Source organism: Balaenoptera musculus, chromosome 9, assembly GCF_009873245.2.
Source record: "Balaenoptera musculus isolate JJ_BM4_2016_0621 chromosome 9, mBalMus1.pri.v3, whole genome shotgun sequence".
Classification (NCBI taxonomy): domain Eukaryota; kingdom Metazoa; phylum Chordata; class Mammalia; order Artiodactyla; family Balaenopteridae; genus Balaenoptera; species Balaenoptera musculus.
Window position 1 is genome coordinate 9,328,125 of NC_045793.1, and position 20,831 is coordinate 9,348,955.

The 20,831-nt window shown below is 36.7% G+C and overlaps 1 protein-coding gene across 2 annotated transcripts in view; it reads right to left on the reverse strand.

Moving 5' to 3' along the window:
* The window catches only part of CNTNAP2 (contactin associated protein 2), a 2,064,798-nt gene that overhangs the window by 1,440,720 nt on the left and 603,247 nt on the right, over positions 1-20,831 (reverse strand). The gene's annotated exons all lie outside the window — the stretch shown is intronic.

A 20,831-nucleotide genomic window follows, 5' to 3' on the forward strand; every position in this document is an offset into this window, starting at 1 on the left:
GATTACACATTGAAATGATACTTGGATATATGAGGTTAAATAGAATATATCATAAAATGTATTTCACTTGTTCCTTTTTACTTTTTTAATATGGCTATTGGATAATTCACAATTCCATATGGGACTCACTTTATATCTTACTGGATAGCACTGGCATACACCACAAGGCAGATGATGCCCTTTAGAGTCATGCAGTGCACAACCTACAAAACCATATTTGTTGGCTTTATCAATGACAATGATTCCTCCGCAGCTCTTGGGACTGTCTAGTAGTAGCTCAACATTCTTCATTCTTTATGGCTCTAGAGGACCATTTTTCTCATTTTCTAGACACATTTTCAAATGAAACAAACAAAAAACACACAAATTCTTGTCCATTGAGGTTAATGCCATTAGATTCTACCACTTTCTACCATTTTTTGCTGTCATCTACTGAGCTTGTGGTCACTTCCCTCATGTCCTGAAGACGTTAGAATCTGACTCCATTTTCCTGTTGAACTTAAGACCTGTCTTCATGGTGTCCATGCCAATAACTAATCCAAAATCACAGTCTCAGGCTTTTTTGACTTCTTCATCTTTGATGACCTTTCACACACTGGTGATTATTCTCAATGGCCACACCCTGGACTTAGTCATTACCCAGATGTCTGATTTCTCTGAAATCTTATTCTTCAATAGCCGATTATCTGGTTATAATCACCTGTTCTCCTAGTTGTTCCTTGTCCTTGGCTATATTATACATGGTCTTTGGTTGCTAGGAGACATCCTGGTCATGACACCTCCACTTTCAGTCAGGCTTCTTGGAGCCACTCATGTTATCTACATATATACATAATCTTAAGGACTTTTATCTGAACATACTTAAATTCCTGACATACTGAACTTCATGTACTATATATCCGCAGAACTCCAACCTGTCTTCTCTCTTCTACTCCTGTGTAAATAAACACTGCTAGAGAAAATGACATAATTTTACACATTCATGCCTCTTTAAGTCATGAAATTGATGATCTTCAACAACAAGTGTGCCCTTAAGAATGTCTACTGGGGCTTCCCTGGTGGTGCAGTGGTTGAGAATCTGCCTGCCAATGCAGGGGACACGGGTTCGAGCCCTGGTCTGGGAAGATCCCACATGCCATGGAGCAACTGGGCCCATAAGCTACAACTACTGAGCCTGCGCATCTGGAGCCTGTGCTCCGCAACAAGAGAGGTCGCAATAGTGAGAGGCCCGCGCACCGCGATGAAGAGTGGCCCCCGCTTGCCGCAACTAGAGAAAGCCCTCGCACAGAAGCGAAGACCCAACACAGCCAAAAATAAATAAATTAATTAAAAAAAAAAAAGAATGTCTACTAACATTATAGTAGTTTTGGCTTGAGTCCTCTATCATTTCTTTCTATGTGCTTTCCAAAAAATAAAAATCTATAAGCCCATCAATCCTTCCCTATCTACTCATAGCAGAGTTTCCCTTAAACTTTACTATAAAATCTAAAGTTATTCAGTATGATTGTCTTTGAATTATTTTCTCCTCTCTACAAACTCCTATTATATATCCACACGATTTATTACCTCTCTTCCTCTGGTATCAGAGGATAATTGTATCCTCTTATACCTGTTTAAGTCCAACTCCTGTATCTGTATTTACAATGAATAATATCAATACAGATAATAATTAAAACAACCTTCACTTCATGAGAGCTAACCTTGTGCCAGGTAATGTGCTGAGTACATTACAAAAATTAATCTCATTTATACCTCATAAAAATTTTATTAGGGTGATATTATTATACCCATTTTATGTATGAAGAAATACAGTTGAAAGATGTTTAACGACTTTGCCAAAATTGCATAGCTTATAAGTTGGAAGAACAAGTATCTAACTCAGGTCTGAATTAATACGAAGGCTGTGGTCTTTAACATCGTACCATAGCAGCACATAAGAGAGCCCTAGGATCTCTGAAACCTTACTCCATAAGTTGTGGAGTTTCTTGACTGTAATTTCAACTAGCTTTCCTCTTTCTTGGGGCTTTTTCTAAAACATTCTTTGATCTCACTCATATTAAAGAAGAAAACCCAACTTGGCCACATCCCATCTCTGGTCTTACCTAATTTTTCTTCTTTTCTTTCATCCCCAAATCCTGAAAATGTCATCTACATGTGCTGTCCCCACTTCTTCACCTTAAATTTATTCTTCTACCCAGAAAACTTTGGATGCTTCTTCCAAAATTCTACTGTAACCACTCCTGTAAAGGGCATAAGTGACCATCATATTGACAAACAAATTTATAGGATCTAGTCTTCATATTACGGGAACTCTTTGCTGCATACGACTTTTTAATTTTCTTGATCACAAAGACACCCCACTCTTGTTGTTTTGCTCATTTTTTTGTGATCTCCAGGTTTCTGTGAAGGCTTACTCTCCCTCTACCCCTTAAACACTAAACTTTCTTGGTTCTGTGTGCCCAGTTCTTCTTGCCCCCTGCTAAATAACTGTAGTATTTCCACTCCTAGCATTTTTTCAGAGACCTTGTGCACACCAATATCTCTTAAATATGATTACCAAGCTAATTTCTATCTTGAATTTCTACTCAGTATATGTAAATCTGAATCTTCAAATCTCTCCCTCTCTCTGCTTCCTTTCTCTATCTTAATTGTTGGCCTCACTGAGTGGCACAACCCTCTTATTTACCAAAGATAGAAACCTGGGCGGGGAGATCCTTTATTCTTGCCTCTTTCTATGTTTTGTTATCTCACATCTCCAACTACCATTTCCTTATTGTTTTTTCTCTATAAATATTTCAAGAATTTATCATCATCTCCTTCTTTTTAGAACTGTGAACCAAGTCGAGTTATAAAAGTACATGGGGAGGGCTTCCCTGGTGGCGCAGTGGTTGAGAATCTGCCTGCCAATGCAGGGGACACGGGCTTGAGCCCTGGTCTGGGAAGATCCCACATGCCGTGGAGCAACTAGGCCCGTGAGCCACAATTACTGAGCCTGTGCTCCGCAACAAGAGGGGCCACGATAGTGAGAGGCCCGCGCACCGCGATGAAGAGTGGCCCCTGCTTGCCGCAACTAGAGAAAGCCCTCGCACAGAAATGAAGACCCAACACAGCCAAGAGTAAAAAAAATTTTAAAAAATTAAAAAAAAAAAGTACATGGGGAAAAAAATGAAGGGCAAGTGTCACTGGGAGAGTCAGTGAATGAGTGGGAAATTTTTTATGGGGCTTCTAGATAAGGCTTCTAGAAGGTGGTGTCATTTGACTGGGAGCTTGAAGGAATTGAGTGTGATAGTACTGCAAATGGAATGTTAGGCCAAGGCAGCAGCAAGTACAAGAAATAGAAAGGAGACCTGTGTGGCTAGAGAGGAGTGAGAGACCCTAGGACATGAGGTCAGAGAGATGATGGGTATAAGCAGACAACTAAGGCAAGAGCTTATAGGTCCTTGTAAGGACTCTGGGGGCTTTTACTCTGAGTGAGATCAAAGTCTGTTGGAGAATTTTTAAGTGGAAGAATGACAGGTTCTGTTCTGATTTTCAAACAATTACTGTCCTGCTGTGTTGATAAACTGTTTGGGGCAGCCAGAATGGGGCAATAATAGAATCAGGGAATAAAATTGAAAGCAGGTACTATCTAATCCAGATAAAATAGGATGCTGGATTAGCCCAGGTGTTAGTTGTGGATGTGGTAAGAAAGGGTCAGATGTTAAATCTCTTTTGAAGGAAGAGCTGGTAAGGTTTGCATGTGGGGTATAAGAGAAAGAGAGGAATGATGGGAGATTCCAAGATTTCTGGCTCAATTAGAAGGTGGAGTTGCCATTTATTGAGATGGAGAAGATTCCAGGTCAGGGTTGGTTTAAAAACCAGGGGTTTGTCTTGCTCCCTAGCATGACAATCAAGGGTCTCAATGATCCGACCCTTGTCCATGTGAATCCATACTTCTTACCACATGCTAACTCTTGCTTTAAGTGCTAGCAAAACCAAATTACCAGCTGATCCTCCTTTAACAAACAATGTTTTTGACTTTGGTATCTTGGATTATACTAAACTCTTTAAATGAGATTCTACAAAGTAAATTCTATTATGACTTTAACCTCCTTTAAGAACTATTCCCTGAAGTCTCTTCAGCAAAATAAATCTGTGCTCTATGATGCCATAATAACCTTCATATTTATATAATTTCACTGCCACGTGGTGGTGTAATCCTTATGCAGTCATCATGTTCACACCACGCCCCCTAACCCAGCTCCTCAGTCTGTGAGCTACTTAATGGAAGTTCATTGTTTCATATAAAACTAAAACAAGTTGGCATTTAAAAAATATTTGAGCAAAGGGAGTATATAAGAAAGGAAAGAAGAGAGGGAGAAAGAAAAGAAAGGAATAAGTATTTTTGTCTGTTCTACTAGAGAACTCAGGTCTCTCAATGGAGTAATGGGGAGAAACTCTTTAATAATCCTCTTCATTAAGATATACGTCTATGCCATTCTGATATACACTCAGATGTCACCCGAGCCTTCTCTAAATTTGGATCTTGAGACACTCACCAATGTGCTTCAGACAAACAGTGATTCTCCTCATAATGATGATCTCACTTCAGCGTTCCTAAAAAGTTCCCTTGTCAACTCTTCAGATGTTTAAGCCCCACATGCAGACGTATCTGTAGTGGTGGTGTTGCTCATTTCAATGCCTGTTTATTGACTGACTGGGCTCCCTTATTCCTTCTAAACTGAGCAACATTTCAAGTTTTATTTTGTTACTTACTTAGTCTTCTCTATCAGGACTTTCCAGGTCTTCACCTGTGTCACTGTGTATTAGAACTACTTGAGAGGCCCATGGTTGAAAGAATCGATGATGTTATCATAGTCTGTATTACCACTCTAACAGAATTGGTCCTAGTCCATTCGTTCAGATGGCTTCTTTGAAAAGACACAGCCGAATGTACCTTGTTAGCCTTGTTTTGTTGAAGATTTAACAAATCTCAATTCGTTAAAATTTAGATTTACATGCAGCAGACAGGTTTTTTGTTTTTTTTGTTTTTTTAGCACTTGTTTTGTTCCTTCTTTTAGATACAGGATGTCTTAGTAATAAAGAAAAAGAAAGATTGCCAATGTTCTCTCCCAGCCTGAATAACTCAGTTACATAAGTGTTCATGCATAACGAATGTCTAATTGAGGTGCCTGAAATATGAATAACTGTACTATTCCAGACTAGAGTGAGATGTAGAATTCTCATTCAACCGCAGGATTTTTATTTCCCCATCTCTGACTTCTGTTATTCCCACTCTTGTGTGTGAAACTAGCACAGGTAAAACTTTAGAGCTTCTGAAGGAATCAATCTCACTTTTTTCCATACCAGCTAAGCCATTCAAACAAAGAAAAGAATGGTAGGGGGAGATTCCTGTGAATTGAGAACAAAGTGAACCTCAAATCTTGATGAATCCAATACACAGAAATAGAATCCCAGGGTTTTAGATTTTAGTCTCACTGAGAAATCTATTTGAATTTAAATGGCTGGCATTCCAGAAGCTGATTTACATGTTCCAGGCTGTTAATAAAACATCTTGCCTCTCTATCTCTCCTTAGTGAATCCTTGCCACTTTATTGATAAATTGCTAAGGAGAACTGATTATTTCCAAATGTATGTCATATCAATAGGAAGGAAGGTTCCAAAGCTCTCACAATAAATCGATATGGAAGTACAACAAAAACCAGCATCCTTTCTCTCGGTCTTCCTCTGAAGAGTATGCCTTGTCTCTCTGAGTCCTCCTCCCCAATGCCGCAAGTGGCACAGCAGGTCCTGGTGGGCATCTCTGGGCTTGCCCACACACACTTCTCCTCTTTATGAACCACAGGAAGCTGGGCTATAGACTAAGGAACCCCAGACCAAATCATGTAGATAAGGCAGTATTTTTACTGGAGTTGCAGCATTGGACATACCCAACAAGCATCCCCAAGATGGGTCACTGGGGTGTCTCCTCCCAAGTCTGACTGCAAGTGTTTGAGAGTCAGGCACTCACTCCTGGGGAAGAGGTTAGGCGGCTTGCTGGTTATACGGTCTCTCTCTTCCTCATGCCCGATGCCTAGCTAGTGCTAGCCTTTTCAGTATAAGACCAATCAACACTATTTGTTGTTGAAAATACAACTATTTGCTTTCTAATTTCTCTTTCAATTGTGGAAATTCAAATACAACAGTTTGCATTGAAACCTGAAGGCATTTTGTGCTTGTCTGAAATTCTCTTTAGAAAATTATTTTCCGTCATCCATGATTAAGTCTTGAATTTTATGTAGAGAAGATAGATAATAATAATTTTGAAGCAATTGGTCAAATAGCTTTTGATTTCCTTATGCCAATACCTGGTATACAGAAGTTGGGGGAAAAAATAGAATCAATTCCCTTGGCAGTCTCTACAGGTTTCCAGAAAGTATGATCATTCGACTAAACAGTAACAAAATGAAAGGCAAGATGTAATACTGCTGAAACCTTCATTTGGAATGGAAGAAACAATTCAGTGATTGAGAATGATCATACAGGGGGATATTGTTATTATTAATCCCAGATTATTCCCATGTCATACCAAACAGAGATCCAGTTTATGGCATATCCAGTAGATCACAGACATTTTCCATTTTGTGGTTGAGTTTTATCTCTGTTATTCATTTCCTTTCACTTTGTACTGACTTACGGCTTTTTCTCCATGTTAGTGACTTAAAAAATATTGCTTCTGTCAGTTTCTAGCAGTTTCTAGCATTTTCTAGCATATTGATGCACACCTGTAGTTCTTTCTTATTTCAATTCTTTTCTGGGAGACAGAATGTTGGTCTCATTGTTTTGTTCCAATCTTTGGCTGTTCTCACATATATAATATTTCAAGTGAAGTAATATCTTTTTTGCCTACCATTTCATACCATCCAAATACAGAAACAAGACTGAAGGAATGTAGATTTTGGCTAGGCTTTGCGTGTAGGGGGAAAAATGGGGTGTGTGTGTGTGTGTGTCTTTTAAACCTATATTATTATATGTAAATATTTAAAACAATGTCTTTACTACTCTTGGATTATGTAAGACAAAGATAATAAGCATTCAAAGAAATCACATAGTCATTATATACTCAGAAATAAAATAGAGAAATGTGTCTGTTTATTTTCTAAGACACCAGTGGGAAAAACTTAACTATGTTCTAAAACCAACTCAAATAGTATTCCAATTTTTCCTAAAGAGAAGCTCACATAGACAGGGAAGACATGTGGAGAAGAGAACAGTAAGTGATTTTGAAATCAGAAGAGGCTGTTTCAAATGCTCAAATCTGCTTTCTGTTAGCTGTAGCCATGGGCAGGAATATAAACTTTCTTGAATTGAAGTTTTCTTATCCATGAAACTGAGTTTTATTCCTGCTAAGTTCTTTCCTAGGGTTTTTGTAGGGCTCAAATGAGATAACGTATACATGCCGGCGTTTTTTTCTATCTGTATTTCATCTCTGCTCGGCACCGTCCTAGATGCTGGGTACCCACAGATGCAGGAGACGTAGGGCTTGTGTTCCAATCACACCCCTTCTTGTGGGCTCAGAGAAGCAACTCTACGGTCCAATACCGTATACGAAGTTCTGAGATAGAAAGTAATATGGCGCACCTCGAAAGACAGACAGAGACCTTATTTAGCCACCAGTAACAACTTTTTGGCAACTACTGAAGGACAAACAACTTAAAAATGTTGATGCTGTGAATGAAGAACGATCTATATAATAAAAAATCTGGAGGCCAATAGGAACTGCTGATAACTTAATACAGTTTGAACCTAAGATGTGGATTGATTGGGGTGGGGGCATTGCTGACACCCTCTGGTTTTCTGGTCTCCCTGGGACGTGTTTGTTGTGGGTTGCCTGCCCTTCCACAGTGAGGAAGGGGTCATCATTTCTACCCTGTCTATGTGTTCCTCCTGTTGGAACTATTCAAAGCACAATTTAATCATCCTCTTTCTGGGACCTCTATTTGGAATGCATGGCCTTATCAAAACGTAAACTGAAGAGACTCTAACGACCACTTATGAATCTGTAATATCACAGAAACACATAGACCACAGAAGCATATGGTTTCAACTTCCACTCTCTAGAACACTCAGAGAGGAACAGTAGGGGAGTCAACAATGCTTTTGGTCATCTTAATAGGAGAGCATTATAGGGCTTATCTCGTGTTCTAAGCATCAGCCGAAAGCAAAATAAAAACAAACTCAAATTAATAATCCACTGAAATACATATGTGCCAGAAACTGGCTAGGGAAAAATCCACAAAACATGCGTATTTATACATTGTTCACACACATGCTCAAGCACAAACCTTCTAATACAAAACAATTCACCCTGTAGGCAGAACACTCTACCTGGAGGCAGACGTATGGTGATGTGGAGGTGGCAGATAAACTTCAGACGAGGACCCTCTAACTGGAACAAAATAGCATTGCCCACTGATGTTAAAGTGGAAAACAGATACGAAGGAAGTAAATTCCAGAAGCTACTGAGGGACAAAACAAAGCAAAATAAAAACATATAACTCGAATTCCTTACATTGCTAAGAAAATAAAAATAGCTAAGAAGAAGTAAAAGTGACCTTGGGGTAAAAACCAGAGGAATAAAGCTTTCTACAATTTGTGTTTACATTTTAATGTTAAAGAGGCATGAACGATGAAAGTAGACTGTCTTAAATGTCCTGGTTTATTGTCAGCAATATTCACGTCAAACATACATCTCGGTTTTAAAGCAAGGGGATGAGTAAACAATGCAGATGTGGATGGCTCATTTGCAGAGTATAGGAAGGGCAGTACGCTAACAGAAGCTGGACTGCTTTGAATTGTTATTAGTGACTATTTTTAGAATTCGTTTTGCAAGGCATGAGTATAAAAGAGAGGGCGATTCTAATTTTTTTATTCTTCCCAAAGAAAAAGGGGCGGAAAAAGTCATTAATTTGCTAAAGGTATTAAGGCAAGGGTCTATTCATTCTGATGAGTATGACCCAACCAGGTTGCTAATAGAGCCATTACTAGATTAAATCCTCCCAATTGTCTTGGAAATAATTTGGCCTGTTCTTCCTCTTTTTGAAGGAAATAAGGGAGAAGAGGCAAACAGGCAAAAAGCATGGAACTTTCTCTAATCATAGGAGAGTAGATATTGAAAAATGATGAAGAATCACTCGTCTGGTGTAGAAGGAAGGAAATTATAGGGTTTGAAGTATATTTTTCACATGTGTGGTTGTTTGTGCCCTAACCTTGTTGAATGAATGGGTCTTGTGCAGTGTCCCTCACTGGGCAGTAACCTTCCTATGATCAGTTGATGTGAGTTCCCCACACAGCAACTTGTATACATGCCGAGCTCATTTCTGGCCTTTGTTTCTTCCCAGAGGCTACAGTGTTGCAAATAGGACACAGAGTGTATTCTTTATGGGCCAAACACAAGGACTGATAGAACATAGACTGTCACCCAAAGGCACCTGTTACCCGGTGGATGCAGCAGCTAAAACTGAAAGCCTCATCTGTGAAAGAAATATCCTGAAATAAGAAGGGCATGCTTTACCAAATCAACATCATTACCCTGATGGCACATGTTCCACAATTTCGAAAACGTTGGAAGATACCAATGGGAACATTTCTCAGTTGTTCTGCGTGTACATTCTAAAAAACTGATATTTAAAATTGTTTATTTAGAAATGATGATAATAATGTTTGCTATGGTCACTTATTCTCTATTACTGTCTGGACTCCAGTTGTCTACAACAGTGACTAAATAACTTGTGAAATAATTTTTTTTGAAACTGAAAAATTTTAGCAAATACCCACTTCTGATTTAACAAATCATCTCAACAGAGAAGCAATAAGCCTCTGAAGTTTAAAGTGGATAGAAATCTATGCAACAAATATGATTCAGTACATTTGTTCATTTTTTTCAGAAAATATTCTTTGAGTTGAACATGTCCATAGTACTGTTAAAGTGCTTTGAGATTGTGTGAAGAATTCTATTTTTAAGATGAATATTTCTTTTTTTTTTTTAACATCTTTATTGGAGTATAATTGCTTTACAATGGTGTGTTAGTTTCTGCCTTATAACAAAGTGAATCAGTTATACATTTACATATGTTCCCTTATCTCTTCCCTCTTTTTTTTTTTTATTATTCTTTTTTCTTTTTTTTTTTTTAAACATCTTTATTGAAGTATAATTGCCTTACAATGGTGTGTTAGCTTCTGCTTTATAACAAAGTGAATCAGTTATACATATACAATATGTTCCCATTTCTCTTCCCTCTTGCGTCTCCCTCCCTCCTACCCTCCCTATCCCACCCCTCTAGGGGGACACAAAGCACCGAGCTGATCTCCCTGTGCTATGCGGCTGCTTCCCACTAGCTATCTATTTTACGTTTGGTAGTGTATATATGTCCATGCCACTCTCTCACTTTGTCACTGCTTACCCTTCCCCCTCCCCATATCCTCAAGTCCATTCTCTAGTAGGTCTGTGTCTTTATTCCCGTCTTACCCCTAGGCTCTTCATGACCTTTTTTTTCCCCTTAGATTCCATATATATGTGTTAGCATACGGTATTTGTTTTTCTCTTTCTGACTTAAGATGAATATTTCTGATATGGTACAAATCATTCACATAAATTCTCCACCTTCTTGGCAGAAATGTGGAAAATATTAAAGCCTCTCTTTGAATAAAATTAGCAGAAATGTGGAAAATATTAAAGCCTCTCTTCGAATAAAATTAGCAAATAGCAAAGGAATAATTAAACATTTAATCTCTAAGCATACCATTGGCATATATTCTGGAATGGTTTAGAAAGAAAAATTCAACTTGTAAAAACTTTATTTCATAAATGTTTTCTCCCAGATATCTTAGCTACTTTCAAAGTTGTTTAGTCGGAAGCATCTCTGTGCCCAGAGGACGAAGTAGTCCAGACTATGAGAATCTGTAGTGGCTCATTAAGTTCAAGACCAGGGAATTTGATCTTGGCTACATGGTGAGGGTGTTCAGAGATGACAAGGTCCTAGGGATCATCTCGTCCAAGTTTCTCATTACAGAAGTGACATAACTAGGGAAATTAAACAAAGGGAGGAAGTAACCCAAGATCTCTCCAAGGGTGGAAGGGAAACCTAGTTCCTCCAACTCCATAGCAGCATATCCAAAAAAGATATATTTAATCAGTATATCTTCTCAAAATGAATAATTATTTAGATATATTTCTTTGCTCATTCAGATGTCAAGATTTCCCACCCCATATGTCCTAAACTTTATAAGGCAAGTACCAAACAGCACGGTTTTCAATAATGTGTGTAAAGCAAAATTACAAAGCGTATCATCTCAATTGATTATTCACATTTCATTTTAGACAATCAGCTATTAATATTGTGATATAAAGAGAGTGTTAGAAAATTAACATCCCAGAGCCATTTCAAAGATGGTAGCAGTGGTTAATATAACGGCATTGCTCCTCATCCAGCTTATGATTTTGTCAGTGGCAAATATTTGCTATGAACATGGCAAGACAGCAACTTCCTTAAAATAATTAACCAAAATTTCTTCACTTCAAATGCCCCAAATCTAAAAACTCCCTTTCTCCAATTAAACCTATCTGCTAAACCAAAAATCATCATCCATCATATTATTATCAAAAAGGCTTTAAAAGCAATATTGTTAGAAACACAGTAGTGAACTCATTGGACACAACTGTACTTCTAAGCATATTAAACAAACCCTGTTTAAAACCATTGATGTGCAGAATGTTTGGCTAGATTTTATAAGAGCTTCTTTCAAAGTGAAAGTGTGTTCTACTGGCTCTAAAGATGTCCCACGATAAAGGGGCTCTCTTTGGTTCCCCTAGAGAGGACCACCAAACAATATTTGCCTGGCTGATTTAACTGTGGAAACGTTGTGTATATATGTGTTGTGTGTGTTCATAGCTTGTATTCACATCACACACCTTGAGACACAGTGCTCTATGGGAAATGCTACAAAACCCAGCATAGATTTCCATGGGGAACACAAAAGAAGGTATTACAATTCCAACATTTTAAAATTTGATGCCAAGCAGAAACATAGTAATATTATTTGCAAATTAAAAAGGCACGTCTAAACAAACTTGTGAGTTATTCCCCAGTAAATATGCTTCCAGCATTCTAACATTTTTTAACAAGTATCAATGATACAAATGTATCCTGTATTGCACATTTAATTTTGTAAAGCTCCTGGTGAAGCCAGAATTTTGATTCACATTTGAGAATTAAAATTTAAAAATAAATAAATTAAAACTTAGAATGTTAGTTAGATGGCAACTCTCATTCAATTGTAAAGGTGAATACAAAGACCTACTGAGAGCTTTGGAAGAAATCATTTAAAATACATTTTTTAAAATAGTCAAAATTGAAATAGATGAAGGGAAAAATGGTAGTTTTTATTCTCCCTAAAGTCCAGAACAATTCTTTTTGGCTTTTCTGAGTATCATAAAATTAATAAATATATATTAGATTGGATTCTATAAGATCTAATTCAAATGACATAATTATAATAAGAAGAACAAAATAACATTTGAAAATCAGTGACCTAAATTCATTTGAATTGAAAGGAGTTTGAAGTGAAAGACTAGGGGCACATTTAAGTAAACAGCAGTCCAAAATTTATGTAAAATATCATGAAAAATGTTTAAATGTTACTTTATTGATCTTTCGATTATTATGATATCATTTTTATCTTACATGATGATAGAGGAAAAACACATTGGAAAATACACAAATTCTAGCAATCACTTTTTAGGGAGGCATTGCTTTTGTGATGAGAAGAATATTTCATTCAATCCATGTTTTAAAATATTAATATCTGGTGTTGTTTTAGGAGTTGAGAGTCATTGATGAGAAAGAGACTAATATTTAAATGCAATACAGTTTGTGTAGAGTATTTCATTTAATCTTCACAATAGCTCTGCAAAATTGTATAATCGATTCCAATTCAGAATATAAACAGGGGTACCATACCTGCAGGATTACCCTGGTGTAATTATTAATAGCACTGTCACTCTCAAAAGTGCCTGGTTTGGATAATAAATCATACAACCATAACCACAGAAATCAGGAAGCTGAGATGCAGAAAGTCAAAATAATTGACTAATACCATCCTCATCCTTGGTTGATTCCATATTGGAACCTAATTATGCATGGAGACAGTCATTCTCCTTCCACTGCTTAGCACTGCATGAGAGGCGGCAAAATCAGCAGGGCTTTGCAGGGGAGTAATTCGAAGATGAAGAAGTATAACCAGTCCAAATAGGAATGTCAAATATTCTGAAATGCTATACTAGAAAAACAGTTCTCTGGATTTTTCTGCTCCTAAGGATTTGCTCTTAAAAGGCAAATGTAACACTTTGACCAATGAATTCATACTAAAGTAACAATGAATTACCAGTGAGTGGATTAAGAGAAATACGGAATAAGTGGTAGAGGCTAGAGAAGGAAAAGAAGGGAAATAGTGGAATGGAAGTTGCCAAAAGGGACAGAAGCTCACTGATTGGGGACTTCAGTCTATTTCATAATTTAAGCCTTGATGTTACAGTCTAAGGGAGGAGCTTCCTGATAAAGGTTAAAGACACTACCTGACCTGGCAGATACTGAAGGCCAGGCCTGGGCACCAGCAGGAAGTATTAATGGCACAAAGAAAGACAAAGTTCTCAAGGAAGCATTGTAATTGCCTTCCCAGTTCCTAGTGTATCAGCTACGCTACGTTCTGGGTTTAATTAGTTGTGACAGATCCTTTCACTATTTAAGGCAGAAAGAGGAGAAAGAATAGAAAGAAGAAAAGGAGGGGCATTACAATTGCAACTAAGGGACGAGAGAACTGACACTGCAATGGAGGAGAGAAAATTTTGCTTTCCAGGAGTAGCAGGAACAGATCTCTGGAGAGCAGAGTGAGGTATGACGACTTGCTGAGCCACCTAGGAGCTGCAAGAGGCGGTCCAACATGTGTAAGTGTATAAGTGTGAACTGGAGAAGAGGTTGGCATTAAGCTAATTACTAAAGCTCCCTCTTGGCCAACAGGAAGAAGAAAAATGACTAAAGCAATGACTGGACCAAGCCTAGGCATCAAGGCATGGTAGCAATGATTAACTTCAGTGGTATATTTTAAGGGAAGGAAAGGACTGCAGTTCTTTTTAAGATGCAAGTGTGGACATTAAGTGACCTGCTCCAGCGGCCTTTCCAGATGTCTCTTATATACATATTCCTCCCAGAAGTGATCATCACTTCTATGACCTACAAATGTAATCTGTTCTCCCTGCTGGAGGAAACAAAGGATACAAAAGTACAAAACAACACCACTACAAGTCTCTGCCCTGGGTTTAAGAGAGAAGACAACAGATTCCTAAAACAGGAGGAATTATCCAAGAAGCAAACCTAAAAACAAAAAGTCTGAGGAGCAGCAAGCAGTGAAATATCTACTAAGTAAAAGTAAGTGGCAAGAGGGTGAAAGAAACTTGACTCAAACTTTCCATCTCTTTGTAGGTTCTATCTTTGGGTTAATTCAAATGCAGCACTGATAATGCTTCATGGTTTTTAATCAGGAATTCTTTGGTAAACAGGAAGACAGATTTACTAAAATTAGCTCAGGCCAGAGGAGGTGATTATTAGAGTTAGAAAAGGTAAGTTTGACAGGCTCAAGCAGAAGTACAGCCAGAGGTGACGGCACACAGGCAGCAGAATAGGAATGAGACCAGAGACTTTGCCCATCCTTCACGTGGACGTATGTGGCCTCAAGCCTTCACTTCTTCTCCAGCAGCTGCTTCACTCCTCTCTGTCTTATTTACATGCGGCCTATCGTGCTTTACCCAGTAGTCCTCTTGGTTCCTAAGTTTATGTCGCATAAATGAAACAGAGATTCTGATGGCATCAGTTGAGATCGTGGGTTCTCTCTAGTGGGGAGATGAGAGGACCATGTGGTAGAATGACTGTCCCTTTGGGGCAGTAGAGAGAGGATGACTTCTACAAAAGGCACGTGGAGTAGAAAGTTGACAGTTTGGCAGAAGAAATGATTGGCATCTCTAACTTATTCTATCTATCAAGGTTGTTGTGACGATTAAGGGACACTTAGAACATGTATGAAAGCATTTTATAATCTGTAAAATACTATGCAAATGTCAGGTGGTGGATACCTTCCACAAAACTCTCAAAGGGTTAATATCTGTGCTACCCTTTGGAAAGAGTAATCCATCTAATTGCTATTGACTCAGAATGACACAAGACTGGGAAAGCTCAAATGCATTAAGAATGGGAAGATAAATTCAGAACACAGATCACAGGAGGTAGGTATTGTTTTAAAAGAAACAAACAAAAATGAAAACAAAAACAAAAACCCTTAAAGCAGTAGGCTCCAAAAGACTTGATAGAATTACAAGTGGATTCTTTCATTTAAACACCACATTTCCTCCCAGTTTTGTCATGTTCTGGTCCCTGACATCCAGGCTGTAGCAGATGGATTTGTACTGCAGGGGCCCAAAAGCTAAACTCCATTCTATAAATGTGTGTCAATCTGTTGTCTGAATGTATATTTGCATTTATATTTTGCTTTTCTATGTACTCATAAATCTATCACTCCAAAATGTATTTGAAGAATATCATTTAAATAAATGATAAAAACTTGAAGCAATGTTTATCAACATAATACTCAACTGAACTTGTTCTTTTCTGTATTTGTATAATTAGTAACTTACATTCTTTTATCCTTCTCTGGCAGTATAATATCTTCCTGCTTTCAGATGGTTATGTGGTGTATGTATCAGATGATTCTTGCCAATAGTCAAGTAAAAAAATATATCACTAGCATTTCTTGCTTCCCTGACATATACCATATTTTCTTCTCCCTTTAGAATTCTCTGCTTTATTTTTATGGTATATAATTTAAGGTATATATTTATTTTTAAGATATGTAATTTTGTGCTGCACTAAAAACAAAACAAAACAATTCTCACTCAATGCTGGTCATTAGCCATTTATACCTTAGCCTGAATCTCAGTCAACATGGATCCTCTTCCAAGGACATTTGCATATAAATTTTATAATGGAATAAAAAGCTTCGTTTTTTTTTTTTTAATTGAAATAACCATATGCAGAGTTCTTTTTGTTTTTTTCTTTTTTTTTTTTTTAGATCAATATTTTTCAAATTCTTTTATTTTAAAGAGTACCGTTACTGTGGAACATTACATTGGTCACAGATTCATGTTTTATGAACACTTTAGTGGAAATTATTAATGTCTGATTTTGTTTTATTATACTTGTTTTATTATACTTCCAGGATAAATTCATTTCTCCATGCCCTGTGACATAGAAGTCAAAGATGTTAGCATTCAACATGTCTTAATTTTAAAGTAAAACTGCAAACATATTTGAGAAAATTTTAATCTTCGTAGCATTTATATTTTTCTAAATAAATATATGTCTTTTAGGCTCTTTAATCTTTACAAGAGAATTATCAACTTTATATCAGCTAATGGTTAAAGTACCTGATTATAGGGCAACATAGACTAGTTGTATTCTAGGTATTTGTTAGGTATATAGTCTCTCAATTACTATCTCCCAATGCCTTTCAAAAGCACTACTGAGAGAACTAGTATTTATAGATTACCTAAAACATTATATCCAGCCATTTTTCTTGATACTCTAAAATCTATTGCCAGATTCGTCTAATTTATATAAAGCAAATGGTTAGTCTTATTCCGATGGACTTTTGATTTAATTACTTTGAGTGAACGGTACTTTGAAGCAATGTCATACACCTATATGTTAAAACACTGTAAAAATTGTCTTATAAAAGTTGCCACTGTGTTACTTACAACGATGCATATAAAGAGATATATATATATTTCTTTTTTATAAACCACTTTATTGAGATAATATATCACACAATTCTCCCATTTAAAGTACACAATTCAATGGTTTTTAGTATATTCACAGACTTGTACAACCAACACCAGAACCAATTTTAGAACATTTTCATCAATACAAGAGATAATCCACCCCCCCATAAGCAGTCATTCCTCATTCCTGTCACCCCAGTACCTGGTCACCACTGCTCTGCTTTCTGTCTCCATGGGTTTACCTCTTTGGGTCACTTCATAGAAATGGAGTCATTCAATATGTGGACTGTTGTGTCTGGCTTCTTTCAGTGAGACCATGCTTTCAAGGTTCAGCCATGCTGTAGTGTGTGTAAGTATTTCATTCCTTTTTTTTTTCTTTTTAGTATTAGTTGTTTTGTTTGTTTGTTTGTTTGTACTGCAGGTCCTTATCAGTCCTCAATTTTATACACATCAGTGTATACATGTCAGTCACAATCGCCCAATTCAGCACACCACCATCCCCACCCCACAGCGGTTTTCCCCCCTTGGTGTCCATACGTTTGTTCTCTACATCTGTGTCTCAACTTCTGCCCTGCAAACCGGTTCATCTGTACCATTTTTCTAGGTTCCACATACATGCGTTAATATATGATATTTGCTTTTCTCTTTCTGACTTACTTCACTCCGTATGACAGTCTCTAGATCCAGCCACGTCTCAACAAATGACTCAATTTCATTCCTTTTTATGGCTGAGTAATATTCCATTGTATATATGTACCACATCTTCTTTATTCATTTGTCTGTCGATGGGCATTTAGGTTGCTTCCATGACCTGCCTATTGTAAATAGTGCTGCAATGAACATTGGGGTGCATGTGTCTTTTTGAATTACGGTTTTCTCTGGGTATATGCCCAGTAGTGGGATTGCTGGATCATATGGTAATTCTATTTTTAGTTTTTTAAGGAACCTCCATATTGTTCTCCATAGTGGCTGTATCAATTTACATTCCCACCAACAGTGCAAGAGGGTTCGCTTTTCTCCACACCCTCTCCAGCATTTGTTGTTTGTAGATTTTCTGATGATGCCCATTCTAACTGGTGTGAGATGATACCTCACTGTAGTTTTGATTTGCATTTCTCTAATAATTAGTGATGTTGAGCATCTTTTCATGTGCTTCTTGGCCATCTGTATGTCTTCTTTGGAGAAATGTCTATTTAGGTCTTCTGCCCATTTTTGGATTGGGTTGTTTGTTTCTTTAATATTTGTTTTTTTCTTATAGAGGAAATAACCCTCCTCTCTGATGCTGGGTACCTTGACCCATACTGAGGTTACTAACCTCAACCAGGGTTAAGCTAGCCCTGTGCATGGGTGTCTTGTATGCACATGCAGAGGCAGGGCAGTGTGAGGAGTGGAGACGTGGCCATTTGTGTGACAGTCCCAAACAGGTAGACAGTGTGGGCTGGGGTGGGTGAGGAAGTTATAGGCAACTATGCACATACACCACTGAGAAGCAAAAGGGGTCTTTGGGAGTCAAAAAATAAGTAACTAAACCTTCCCACATAACAAATATTGATAAAATGGACCATAGGCAAGCATAAATCTATAACTATAGCACAGACAATGCTTTTTCCCAATGAACTACAACATCAGGTTTTTACCCTAACATGTGATAATGCATTGTATCAATAGTCAAAGATACAATTGTATCAAAAGATACAATTGTATCAAAAGTCAAATAAGCTTCCAGTCAAACAACTAAGAAACCATAAATTGTGTTTTATAATCATTTGACTTCAAAACAACTTTCTTATTGGAAAGGCATTGTATTTGTACCTCTATCTATGTACATATATGTATAGGTATAGATGTATACATTCTATAAACTATAAAGAAACTTATTATAAAGAAAGTGAAAACATTCCTCAAATCCCATCCTCCAGGTTTAAAGAAAGTTAACATTTTAGAAGTTTAATTTCAGATACCTCACTCCACATATACGAGTAGATAAATAAATAGCTCTAAATAATTCAAAGTGGCAACTTGTACTATTTTAAAATGAAAAAATATTTTAACATAACTTTACTAGAATGAAAACAAAAAAACTGTTGATGTTTCTTAATAAAATACATTAATTCCTAAAAAAACAAAAACAAAATAAATCTGCACTTAAAGTTACAGCATCTAGTGGCCTCCTGTTCTGAAAAGTTGGGGGCAGGGGGGAAAAGCACATATCTAATCCCATAGTTTGGTATTTTTACCTTCTTGCATCTGTAACATTTATACTCTGTTCTACAACTGTAATTCCTAAATTATCTAGTCACAATCTTACATTTAAATGAATCACTGCTCAGTATCCATCATTGGACCATGGTTTCTTTCTTTCTTTATTTTTTTCACTCATCTCACTGTTGGTTGGATTGTTTCATTTGTATTCCCGAAGAGGTTGTACGCTTGACATAACTTGACTTGCTCAAATTCACTGGTTATAAAATTCATCAGTCGTATTTTCGCACAGAACTTTCTAAAGAAATATTTTGAGACTGCTTCCTTTCATTAAAGTTGTTTTTGATCTCTCAATATCATGATACTTCCTTTAGGGAATATCACATCCCCTTGACATCTGGGGATATTATGTATTATTTCTTTTCCTGTTTATATTTTATTCCACATTTATTAGTGCTAGGCTGGCCTGCATCATAATTATGATTTTGGGTATGGGAAGTTCTTTGTTTCATGTTTTTCTATCTATATTCTTTTTTTTTTTTTTTTTTTGGTTTGGTTTTAGTGACTTGTATGGAAAAGGAATACTTTAAAATTTTCATTACTTTGACATATTTAAGGAAAATTTTTGAAAACTTATAGTAACTCACCAGGTCTCTCATGCCCATAGCCTGATGAATATCACATGATGAAATGAGCGTAACTACGCAGATACAGAGAACAGACTGGTGGTTCCCAGAGGCGGGGGTGGGGTGGGGAGGGGTTAAGTGAAATGAGTGGAGGGGGTCAAAAGGTACAAATTTCCAGTTATAAAATAAATAAATCATGAGGATGTAATATGCAGTATGGTGACTATAGTTAACAATAATGCACTACATATTTGAAAGTTACTAAGAGACTAGATCTTAAAATCCTCATTGCAAGAAAAAAAGTTTGTAACTGTGTATAGTGACAGATGTTAACTAGACTTATTGTGGTGATCATTTTTTAATACATACATGTATACACACATGAAATCATTATGTTGTACACCTGAAACTAATATATTATGTCAATTATACCTTAACTTAAAAAAAAAAGAGCTCACTGAAAAAAATAAAGCAGCTGATGAATACTACTTTTAAATCAAAGCTGTATATATATTTAAAATTTATTTCCTCTACCTCTGTCTGTGTATCTCTTTCACCAAGTTTTTTTTTTTTTTTTTTTTTTTACTGATTAAGGTATCTTCACACTTGTGTGAATTTCTGTATATATTATTCTACTTTTTCCTTACATATTTTCTTCTCCATTTTGGTCTTTCTGAATCTCTCTGATATTTTTTTCTCTCTTTTCTGATATTTTTTTTCTTTCTTCCCCTCTTCTTTTTTCTTCCCCTTTTGGGTTTTCCCCTGTTCTCTTTTTTTTCACCTTTGTTTATATTTTTTCCCTCCCTCCTTTTCCTTCCTTCTTTATTTTTTCACATTTTTTTTCCTGAATTGGTTGTGATTTAAACTTAGTATTTCCTGTTTTACTGAAAAAAAATTATGGGCTTTGTTAGTTGATACATATTTATCCAAAAAAATATTGTTTCTTTCCAAGTTGTCATTCATTGATATTTATATCAGCATTCCTTTGAAGCAAAAGAGTTTTAAGTTTCTGTTCTTAATCATCTTCTTGTATTCTCTATCAACTGCTGTCTACTTTGAAATCATCATTTACTAATTAATACCATGTCTTTAAAGTCCAAAAGTCAAATTTTAGCTGCAAATGTACACAAATTTTTACA